The sequence below is a fragment of the Pinus tabuliformis genome, chromosome 6, assembly GCF_031772625.1.
Source record: "Pinus tabuliformis cultivar Carrire ecotype Pingquan chromosome 6, CPIR1, whole genome shotgun sequence".
Classification (NCBI taxonomy): Eukaryota; Viridiplantae; Streptophyta; class Pinopsida; order Pinales; family Pinaceae; genus Pinus; species Pinus tabuliformis.
Window position 1 is genome coordinate 1,559,782,327 of NC_142292.1, and position 12,987 is coordinate 1,559,795,313.

Sequence of the window (12,987 nt, forward strand, 5' to 3'; positions counted from 1 at the left end):
GCGAAGAAGAAGCCTTAAACAGAAATCTCCCAATTCAGATTTGGCATTGATGGCCAAAGGGAAGCAGTCCTTCAAAGGCAAACAGTGGGAGAAAAATAAAGGCAAAAAGCCACAGGTAAAATCATTTCAAGGTACCCCTTTACCAAGGAAAAATGCCAAATCAGGTAGAGATGATGTGTGTCATTACTGTGGAAAACCTGGTCATTTTGCTAAGAATTGTATGAAAATGAGGTCTGATCAATTTAAACAAAAAAGGCATTCAGGAAATTATGTTGATAGAGATGAAGCAATTAGTCAAGATGTTAGCAATCTTAAATTGTTTGTGTCCAATGTTGCTTTATCAGCAGAAACTGATGATGATAATGATTGGTTTATAGATTCTGGTGCATCAATCCATATGTCATGCAAAAGAGATTGGTTTGATACTTATCATGAGATTAATAATGGTGGACACATCTATTTAGGAGATAATAGATCACATGAAATTAAAGGATATGGTAATATAAGTGTTATGATGCCTAATGGACAAGAAAAACAAATTCAAAATGTGGTGTATGTTCCAGGATTAAAGAAGAACTTAATTTCAGTCTCTACTATTACAGATCAACATTTAAAAGTTGAATTTGTGAAATCACATTGTTTGGTAAAGGATGTGCAGGACAACTACAAGGTTGTTGCAAAAGGAATGAGAGTTGGAGGCTTATACAAGTTGGATGTAATGAAGAATGGGCATCAAGCTTTGACATCAACAGGCATGTCAACTATAGAGCTTTGGCATCAAAGGTATGGACACTTAAATCATAATGACCTAATGTTACTACAAAATAAATTGATGGTAGAAGGTCTTCCAATTATAAAGGGTGAACACTTTGAATGTGAAGGTTGTGCACTAGGAAAACAACATAGGGAAGAATTTCCTGTGCATGAAAATAGAAGAAAACGTGAAATACTTGAACTAGTGCATACTGATGTATGTGGTCCAATGCAAACTAAGTCACTTGGTGGAGCATATTACTTTCTTATATTTATTGATGAAAACACTAGATTCACCTGGGTGTACTTTATAAGAAACAAAAGTGACGTGTTTGAATACTTTAAAGAATTCAAGAGTATGGTTGAAAAGCAAATAGGAAAGAACATTAAAATTCTTCGATCAGATAAAGGTGGTGAGTACACTTCAGGAGCTTTTATCAAATATTGCAAACAAAATGGAATTATGCAACAATTTACAGTACCACATACACCTCAACAAAATGGAGTAGCTGAAAGAAAGAATAGAACATTAGTTGAATGTGCTCGTAGTATGTTAAAAAGTAAAGGACTTTCTAATAGTTTTTGGGCTGAAGCCATTAATACAGCTGTATATCTTAAAAATAGAAGTCCTACTAAGTATCTTGAGCACAAAACACCATTTGAAGCATTGTATGGTTTTAAACCTAAAGTTAGTCATTTAAGGATATTTGGATGCAAGGCCTTTGCTCATATTCCTAAAGAGGATAGGAGAAAGTTAGATGCCAAAGCCATCAAATGTATTTTTATTGGATATTGCACTGATCAAAAAGCATATAAAATGTATGATCCAAGTACTCACAAGGTCTTTGCAAGTAGAGATGTTATATTTCATGAGCATATAGATAAACAAATAAAAGAAGATGAACATAATACATGGCAGTCTTCTTATGAAAGCTTTAAGGAAGAAGAAGAAGTTGTGGAATCAACCCAAGAACTAGAACACATGGACATTCCAAAAGACACATCAAGGAATCAAAGTCCACAAAGAAGTGATGAAGGCACTCCACAGAGAAGAAAAGGAGAAGATACTCCACAAAGTAATGAACCTCTAAGAAGGTCAACATGGCAGATTCAAGCCCCAATCATGTATAAAGATTATGCTTTAATGTCTCAAGTAATGAGTGTTTTTGAGCCCTTAAATTATGAACAAGCCAAAAATCATAAAGAATGGATGGAAGCTATGAAAGAAGAATATGACTCTATAATGAAAAATGAAACTTGGGAATTAACAGAATTACCTGAAAATAAAGTCCCTATAGGATCAAAATGGTTGTACAAGACAAAATTTAATGCAGATGGTAGCATAGACAAGTATAAGGCAATATTGGTTGCAAAAGGGTATTCACAAAAAGAAGGAATAGATTATGAAGATACCTTTGCTCCGGTTGCGAAAAGGAATACAATCAGAATAATGATAGCATTGGCAACTAAATATGATTGGAAGTTACATCAATTAGATGTAAAGTCAGCTTTTCAAAATGGTGACTTAAAAGAAGAGATTTGTCTTGTTCAACCAGAAGGATTTGTAAAGAAAGGTCAAGAACATCTTGTATGCAAGTTAAAAAAGGCCTTATATGGACTAAAACAGGCCCTGAGATATTGGTATGAGAAAATCGACAAGTTCTTCTTTCAGCAAGGATTTAAAAAGAGTAAAAATGATCCTAATTTGTATGTCAAGACAGACAGAAATGGGGATATAATATTACTTTCTATATATGTTGATGATCTAATAATAACAGGGAGTGCTGATAAATTAATTACAGATATAAAAATGAAGTTATCACGGGAATTTGAGATGAAGCATCTTGGTGAGATGCACTATTGTCTAGGTCTTGAAGTATGGAGAAATGATGAAAGAACCTTAATCACACAAAGAAAATATATAAATGAAGTACTAAAAAGAATTCATATGAATGGATGTAAAGCAGTGAGTACTCTATTGGAACAAAATATCAAATTAAGAAGTGATGATGGAACAAAAGAGGTGAATGGAACATTGTATTGACAATTAGTGGGAAGTCTGAATTATCTCACTACCACTAGACCAGACATTGCTTATGCAGTAAGCATACTTAGTCAATTCATGGCTAAGCCTCATGAAAGCCATTGGATAGCTGCAAAAAGGGTCCTTCGATACTTAAAGCGAACTATCAATTTTGGTATTGAATATACTAATGCTTGTAATGTTAAATTGACAGGTCATTCTGATTCTGACTGGGATGGAAATCTAGATGACAGGAAATCCACCACTGGATACGTCTTCAACATAGGATTGGGAGCTATATCATGGAGCAGTAAGAAACAGACAACAATTTCCTTGTCATCAACTGAAGCAGAATATAAAGCATTATGTAGTGGCACCTGTGAAGCTATATGGCTCAGAAGAATACTTGAAGATGTTGGTGAAGGTCAAAAAGAACTTACAGTGATCAGATGTGACAATCAAAGCACCATCAAACTAGGGAACAATCCTGTATGTTATGCAAGGTCAAAACATATAGACACACAATATCATTTTGTAAGAGAAAAGGTCCAATCAAAAGAAATTTCTCTAATATACTGTAATACAAATGAGAATGTAGCTGACATATTCACTAAGCCTCTTGGGAAGGCAAAATTTGAGTTTTGTAGAAGTAAGTTATGTGTTGTAGAAAATCAAAATTATATTGTAAGCCTAGCTGAGACTTAGACCAATAGGCATGTCAATTAAGAGTATGTTTACAGTGTCTTATATATTGTATATTTGTTATATGGTTGGAATTAAGGGGGAGTGTTGGAAAAACAATAGTAATTCCAACCACCACCATTAATGCTACGTCTAGCTTCTTCTAGAATTCGGCAGAGTTGGATAGCTTCCTGGAGAAGCCACCGACTCCCGAAAGACTCCATAAAGTTCTCTATTGTGTATAAAAATTGCTTCAGTAATCAAACAAAGACAGTTCTATGTTTAGTGTATGATCTCTGATTTTTCTGCGATCGGATCCTCCACAAGCTGGTTACAAAATCACTGGGAGGAATTAACAATTTCTTGATTTGTAAAAAAATTGAATGAATGATCTGAACTTGTACAGTTATTGCAGGCAGAACTGTTGCAATCATTTCGATTCACCATTTCAGTGTGTTCCACCACAATTTTTATTCTGACAGGTCTGGGTTTGATCGCGATAATTTTGAACGTTTTCTTTCTTTGAGATTCCTGTGGCAGCACCTTCTTTTGTAGATGAATGTTCCAGTGGTTTTTGATTTCGTTGTCTGCCCCCAAGGGAACTGTCCTGCTATCAGGGACCACCTGCATGGTAATGACGTAGCCAGAAATCAGCATTCTGAAAGTTCTTATCGATTAAATCATTTTTATTTCGATTGTCTATTTGTAAATATCTTGATTTGCAAATATATGGATCGATTAATTATTTTTATCGTTATGAAATTTTATACTCTAATTAAAATCAAAATTATTTTATTTTTTATTATTACTGTAATTTTTAATATTTATCAAATTTCAAAGCATTCTTCAAAAAAAAAAAAAAACTTTATAACTTTTTCCGGTCTACACACCATAAATCAGCATACTTGTTGCCAAGAAGGCGATGCATCCGAATAATAATGTCCTCCTCATCGATGGAAATGTTACCACATTTAATGTCGAGGCAAAGATAATTTATCCAACGCAATCTACAACTCTTTCCACAGCGCTCAAGACCTGCAAATACAAATTCGCTCCACTTATTTAACCCATCAATACCTATTTAAGAATGTATCAATACAGTACTATTGCAGGTTTGTTGGGACTCACCTGCTCTTTGGCGGAGATATCTCCCTCTTCCAGTGCCATGAATTTGAATGTAGTCACACAGAATCATATCCTCCTCGGCCTTCCAGGGCCCCTGATTAAGCCCTTGTTTTGCGCAGCAAGGAGCTCTACCCATCTTAGATATATTCTCTTCTGCAACTCCACACCTGACGATCTGCTCTCCTGGCTCCTACCTGGTCGCTTGTCTTTTGTTGGACCTTTGACTATATATCAAAAATAGACTTAGCTTCACCTGCCCACAAAGGTTACTGTGTAAATCTTTGGCTAGTGAAGAGTGGCATATGACCCATAAATATTCCAAACAACATCTCCTTGTAGACATAGTATTGGTGGGCATCATTATGTAGATTGCAGATTTTGAGTATATGTAGGAATCAAATTTTGAGTATATCTTGGGTAAATGTTGATTTTCTGAATATTTGGCAATCAGAAGGACATAAGCACGGTCAATTATTTAATTTTTGATTGGGCCTAGGTCAGTCTGAGAGTAGATATGCCCCAGTAAGAGAAAGAGAGGTGTTAATTGTTTGATTTCTCTCCTAGATATTAAATTTGAGGATATTCCCAAAATCTGCAATTGACATAAATTAAGTATGGAAATTTGATAGATATAAAAAAAATTAAACAATTGAGTTTATCAGATTTTAGAATATTCTATGTTTCTAAAATATGCACCATAAAAATAGCTTATCAACACTTTACGCCAATTTTCTATATAAGAAAAAATGGAAATTTAAGTTAGGTGGAGCTTCTTCTTGTTTGTTGAGATCAACTTGTGAGTTCAGAGAAAAATCAATGCTTAGCAAATCAGTTTAGTAAGCAGAAATAAAAGAAGGGTAGAAAGAGAAAGGGTTTCATTGTAAGAGTACCACAATTGATTAAGAAAAATAGAGGAAGCTTGGAAAGTGAAAGAGCTTCACAGTAAGAGTGCCTCAATCCAAACTAATGAAGGGAATTTAAACTTTCACTCAACAAAATAGCTTTAAAATGACAGAGTACAAGCTTCTCACAATACGAAACATACAGCTCTACTTCATAAAGATACTCTAAACTATAACCTTTATCAATTCTACCTGCTATATCAGACATACCGTAGATGTTCCTAGAATCTAAACCACAGATTAAAATTGTATAAATATGAAAAATCATAACTTAGAATACAAGGTTACCTATTCCAATGAGTGAAGCAACTAGCACCATATTCTTCCATTCAGTCGAGTGAATAAACTAGCACCATGTTCTTCCATTCATTCTAACTCCAGATCCAAATGAACATGAGAACTCTTTATATAAATGAAAAACCACTCAAAGAAACCTCTAGAAACTATGGGTAAGTAAAAATAATAGTCATTGTCAAATCAGCTGGCAAAAGCCATAACATGTAACATCCTCCCTGCCTCATAAAACATGACAACCATACAATAATTCCATGGTTTGCTTGAAAAAAGAGTAAAAAAAGCGCTTTCTTGGCCTCCATACAGTAATTCCTGCATACATGCACAGGTCAAGTCCTCATAGGAAATTAAGAAGCGGGTCATTTTCCAATCATATTTGTGAACCCATGCGCCCGTCATGACTTTTCTCCCATGCAACGATCAGCTTGGAGACCAATTCAACGATGGCCTCCGTGGTATCAAGATTACAGGTTGCTGAATGAGATCTTGAAAACTTGCATGGCGGGCTAACGAAATATCACTGTAATTGGGGATATATATATATATATATATATATATATATATATATCTATATATATATATATAAATTAAAATTGATTAAGATATATATATTTTGATTAAAATTTATTAAGATATTTGATGAATATGAGATTATTGCAACAACATATGATGAGTTCATTTGAGCTTCATACACATTTAGGTCCACAAGATCAACCTGTCTCTTAGAGGTATATTGAGATAAGGGAGAGCTATGCATGACATGATGTTTTCCTACATTATTTAGCATATTCTTTATTGTTTTCACTTAATTATTTGCAACATATTTATGTGTGTTTTCATGAATAGAAAGGAGTACATTTTTTAGCCATACATATGTTTTCCGTTTTCACTAACAGTTGGTTGAAAAGATGTGCATCCATGTATAGAATGTACTCATTCCTCCATCCATGTATAGAGATGACATGTGACATGGACCATCCGTGTATAGGTTGCCATGTATTTATCATCGTATCATCATTATGTATTGGTTGAGATTCTAGTATTTAGTATGATGATTCATCACGATGGTAGGCTTGTTATATAGGAGTATCATGAGTCTATTTTGCAGCCATATATATGGGCTAATGATGATGTAATATTCATGATGTATCATGTATTTGACTCATTGGTCCATAGATAACACTATAAATTTTGAAACGAGAACTATGAACTCAAAACGAGAACTCTAGCAAAAAAAACCCTGAAAGCATGAAAAATAGTGCTAAAAACGAAAAGTGTCGATGTTGGAATAACACTTTTTTTTTTTAGGGTAAATTTTCAACATGTTTTAAAAATGGTAGTGAAAACCAATTTTTTGTGCAAAAATTGTGCAAATAACACCCTCAAAACTAAAAGTGTTGATGCTGCAATAACAATTTTTTTTCCTAGGGTAAATTTCCAACATTTTGAAATAATGGCATAAAAATTTCAAAGGAATAATGAAAACATAAAATTAAAAATAAAAATAAATGAAAAAAAAAATTTAACAAAATGTAAATAAAAATATATATTAAAAGCCAAAAAAAGAAAACCAAATATTTAAAAAAGACAAAAAAAAAAAAAAAAAAAATTAATAAGAATTAAAAAATTAAAAAAATATATAAAGAAATAAATAATAAGAAAAACATATTTTTCAAAAAAAAATGTAATCTTGGGCCTGGAGTATGCCCTAAAACTGCTTCTGCTTGGCTAAGAGCTCGTCTTCCTCGGACGTAAGGAAACAGGTTAACGGCCCAAGACCCAGAGGCATCTGGCAGGAGTGAAAGTTTGCTCCCTTACGGACCACCAGCGGGTTATTTCAGGTGGCGTGGTTTTCCTTGATAACAGTGATGTGTCAACTGACATTTGCGGATAGCAGCCAGAGATGGCTGTCCTCACTGTTGGTTTGACAAACTGAGTTTGATAGGTTTTTCCACCTTTTGAAAAAAAAAAAAAAAAAAAATGTAATCTGTTTTTATCTTGTAAGCCATAAAAAAAATTGGAAAAAAAAAAATTAAATTAAAAACTATAAAATTAAGTAAAAATAGAAAAATTTGCAAAAAATAAAAAAATAAATGAAAATAAAAACAAACTAGATTAAAATTTTTTAGAAAATTAACAAAAACAAAACAAAAAAAATAAAATAAAAAACTACTAAAATTAAGATTAAAAACATTTTAAAAAAATCTAAAAAAACAAAAATATACTCAAATTAAAAAAACAAAAAACAATCAAAATTTAAAATATATATATATTTTCAAATTTAAAAAAAAAAAAAAAATTAAAATTTAAAATATATATATATTTTTGATTTAAAAAAAAACATTTAGATTTTTTATAAAAATATATATTTTAGATATATATATATATATATATATATATATATATATATATATATATATATATATTCGATTTAAACAAACATTTGAAATTTTTAACAAAGTGTATATTTTTTATTAAAAAAAAAAAATTGCGCCCTGCTACCCGCGCCCCCACGGGTGGACGGGTGGTGGCAGGTTGATTCTGAGAATCAACCTGCCACCGCCCATGGGGGTGCGGTCCAGGTGGTGGCAGGTCGATTATCAGATTTAACCTATCATCGCCCGAATTGCGGCCCCACGGGTGGCCGGGTGGTGGCGGGTTGATTCCGGCCGCCCGGGCCACGCCCCCACAGGTGGCTGAGAGATAGCAGGTTGATTCTCAAAATCGACCTGCCACCGCCTGCCCGCCCAAGTCGTGCCCCCACAGGTGGACGAGTGGTGGCAGGTTGATTCTGGGAATCGACCTGCCACCGCCCGACCGCCCGGGCCGCACCCCATGGGAGGTCGGGTGGTGGCAAGTTGATTATGGGAATCGACTTGCCACTGCCCGAGCGATGGCAGGGTGATTCTTAGAATCGACCTGCGACCTCCCAGGCGGCTAGGCGGTGGCAGGTCGATTTTGGGAATCGATCTGCAACCGCCTCGCCGCCCAGGGTCGCGCCCCCACGGGCGACTGGGCAGTGGCAGGTCGATTCCCAGAATCAACCTTCCACCGCACGACCACCATTGGGGGCATGACCCGGGTGGTCAGGAAGTCGCCGGGCGGTGGCAGGTCGATTCCCAGAATCAACCTGCCACTACCCGACCACCCGTGGGGGCGCGCCCGGGTGGCCGGCCATGGCAGATCGATTCTGTGAATCAACTTGCCACTGCCCGACCACCCATGGGGGTGCGGCCTGGGCAGGTGAGCAGTGGCAGGTCGATTCTGAGGTGCAAAAGTTTTTTTTTTTTTTTTTTTTTTTTTTTATATCAAAAATATATATTTTGCTAAAAATTTTAATTTTTTTTTTTCAATCTAAAATATATATTTTTATTATATATATATATATATTTTAAATTTTAATTGTCATCTTTTATTTTTTAATTTGAGTATATTTTTATTTTTTAGGTTTTTCTAAAAATATTTTTAATCTTAATTTTAGTAGTTTAAATATTTTTTTTTTTTCTTTTAATTTTCTATTTTTTTTTTAATTTTATTTTTTTCGAAATTTTTTTATGGCTCAACAGATTTTTTTTTCACATTTTTTATGTTTTTTTGTCTTTTCTATATATATTTTTATATTTTATTTTTTAAGTAATCAACATTAAAAAAAAGAAAAATTGTAAGTAATTATGATTTCAAAAAACCTTGGGCATAAAAAATTTTAAGTGTCAAAAAATATAACATTTAAAAAAAATATCCTCACTTAATACATAAAAAAATTTAAAATGTGAAAAATAAACCCTCTAAAAAAAGGTTGACGCTGCATCAACACTTTCAAAATCAGCATGAAAATCACTAACATTTAAAAACAAATATTTATATTTGATACATAAGAAAATTTAAAGTATCAAAAATATGATCCGGAAAGAAAAGTGTATTCTGCATCGCCACTTTTCAAAATCAGTTGAATTTTTTGCTACCACAACGAAATGGGTAATCGTATTAGTTCTCGTTTCAAAGTTTACATTGTTAGAGCATGATCATAGCAACTATGTATTTATTGACATATTCATGTAAAATGCTCATGAAGCCATGTACTTGTATTGTACTATCTTTTGGGTCTTATAGTCATGAGTCATGAGGTCATGTTATGGTCATATGAGAGAATGTATGAGGTCTTATGTTGCTGCTACATCCATTTATTTATCATTTTATATGTCATATGCGTCATGGTCATGTGGACTCTCTCTCCAAAAGGCACTTCTATGTGTCAAGGAAGCATTGCTTGCAGTGGAAGAAACCACTACAGGTTGGAGATGGCATGTGTTCAAGGGGAGCATCTATTTGGTCTTGTTTACTTCAGCCATCATTGTTGGCATTATGATCCACTTAGAGGTGTTCATGGTATGCCTCATATTATGCTATGACATTTGGGGTTATTCATATCATGTCATGTTCAGAGATGTTTGGAGGCTGCTGCAATGTGGTTCCTATGGAGAGTGATGGATTAATGCTCATGTGCATATTGTTGCATATACTTGATGTTGCTCATGGTTGCATATTATGATGATGTTGTATATCATGATTGTATGGTTTCCTCTTGTTGGCATATTGATGCTTGTTGTTAGAGGTTGATGGTTGGTATGATTCTCTGGATGATGATTGGTTCATTTGTTGCTTGTTTCTACTGATGTGGAGAGACATGGACGTTTGTTGAAATTCATAATTTTCACCCATCTTGAGATCAATTGTTTCATCATTTGTGCTTCAATTCTTGTTGTCTATTCATATGGATTTGACCATTTTTCATTGATGTCTAGGTCAATTTGGCAATGACACTAGGGATACATGTTTGATCCACTTGCAGATGTGTCAGAGGTTTGAAGGCTTGTACAGATGCTATAGAAGGTGATCTAACAGGTGGCAAAGGTTCTGAGCTGAAGAATTGATGTTTTTCTTCATCGTTAGCCCCAGTCGCATGGAGCCAAGCCTATGGGAGTGGCTGAAAGGCTCTAGTCACTAGAAGATAGGCTTATAGGAGTGACTGAAGGTTCCAGTCGAGGTAATCTAGTGTTATGCATGCGACTGAGAATTTTCACGAGATATTCTTCGCATTTCTTGTGCAAATCGGAAGAAAATTAGCAAGGAAAATCCTAGATGCTTCCAGAAAAAGTTGTAAAGGTCGGAAATGGTTTAAAAAGGTACTCCAATGATGTGAAATCATTTAGTTCCCATGTAGTGGTATTAGTGGATTGATTTGGTCCAATTTCTGCAACCTTGATCCTAGCCCCAAGCTCTATTTCACCCTACATGTTTTATATTCATCATTTTGGAGCTTGTTTTTAGTTAGTTCAGTGTGTGAGTGATTGAATGAAGGATGCATTGAGGAAATAGGCTTCAGACTAAGGTGTGAGGATAGATTCTTCAGTATATAATGTTTGAAGTATGCATAGTGAGAACTGAGTAGAACTGAAGCATGTTGCAGCATACATCAGATTTGATGCTGTTGGAATAGAGATTGTTTGGAGAGCTTTTGTATGCTACTGGATAGGGATTTTTATTGGTGACTCTCATACTTGTTTTTGCAGGAGTTGCTGATGCATTTTGCACATAGCCATAGTTTCTTATGATGTTATTTTTACTATGCAACATTATATTGATGTGAGGGTTTGATAGTATTCAATTTTACTATGACAACTATTTTGCTAGTTCGGAGAGAACATATGTTTGTGGTATTTTTATTTTATAGATATGATGATGTCTTTTTGCTAGAGGTAGTATTGAAAATATGAATTGGTTTGAGCATAAAGTCTTGGGATCCAATTTGAAAATAGATGAAAGTGGGTCTGCATATAGTAGAGGAGCAGTGACTTCATGGATGTGGAGCAGTGATTGCAAAGTTTTAGTGAAAGCAACAACTTCTCAATCCAATGGTAGTTGGATAATCCAATCGGATTTGGGGGAGGATCAATTGATCTTGGTGGATTTCAATGGATCGTAGTCTATAAATCTATGGAGAATATAGTCTTCTGAGCTGATCAATAGAATCAAGTCTCGAGGATGATCAAATTCATTTGATCGTATATTAGGTTGAGTCTTCATGCTAGTGGGAGTTAGAAAATCTATGTAAAAGACATATTTTACTTAATAGAATATTCAGAGCAGCGCAACAGTAGAAAGGGTGGTTTTTTTCTCGACAAAGGGTTTTCCACCAGATATCTTGTGTCTCTTATGTGGATGTGTTTTTTATGTGTTGATCATTGTTTCTCTCATGGTGATATTATTTTAACTTCTTATATGATTTATATGCATGAGATAATATCATGTGTTGTTGGTTAACATATGTGATTCAGTAAATGAAGTAATAATTGGTGAAATTTGGTAATAAGTCACATTATTGATTCACCCACCCTCCCAGTAGTGCTCAATGGTTTCCAATAAAGGAAACTGAGCCAAAGATTAAGACATTATCCACAAAAAGGAGATGTGAAGTAAAACAATTTTATGCAACCTCAAACCCTTTGCAAATACTTATAGATATAGATTCAATGATGAACCTGTTCAGGCCTTTAATGACCAATAGAAAGCAGAGGTGAGCCAGGGAGAAGCCCCACCTTAATTCACAAGAAGCTCTTGAAAAATGGGAGGGAAATCCATTAGTAATCATAGTGAAATATGTTGATCCTAAGCGGACCATATTCCAAGAAAGAAATGAAAAATCAAGACCAATTTGCTAAAGAACCAGTTTAAGTAAGCCTCAGTCAACCTTGCCATAGGAATTTTCGACATCTAATTTGAGAGTAACATTAGATATGATTCTTTTCTTAATGGAGTGAAAGACTTACTAAGCGATACCAATTGCATCGTAGATCTGCCTATTCTTAAGGAAACCCACCTATTCATTAAACATGAATTTGGAGAGGACATTCTTTAAATGATTTGCAATAATCTTCAAGATTAATTTGTATAGGGCATTGCACAGGTAAATCATATGGAAATAATTAAAGTAGGAAGGATTAACCTCATTAGGAATTAAAGCAAAAAATGTTGCATGTAAATTCCGTAGAATAAATGCTTTCATCCTGTATTCTTCAACAACTTTGGCCAAATATAGACCCACTAGCTCAAAAAAGGAGAGAAAGAGATCCATGAAGCACCCATCAAGCCTTGATCTCTTGTCCCTAGGCATCAAAGTGAGGGAGTCATATATTTCCTTTAAAGAGAATT

At 34.5% G+C, this 12,987-nt stretch overlaps 1 pseudogene; it reads right to left on the reverse strand.

Moving 5' to 3' along the window:
- Positions 1 to 3,796: 3,796 nt before the first annotated feature.
- Positions 3,797 to 4,718, reverse strand: LOC149264682 (transcription factor MYB1 pseudogene; annotated as a pseudogene).
- Between the last annotated feature and the right edge of the window lie 8,269 nt (positions 4,719 to 12,987).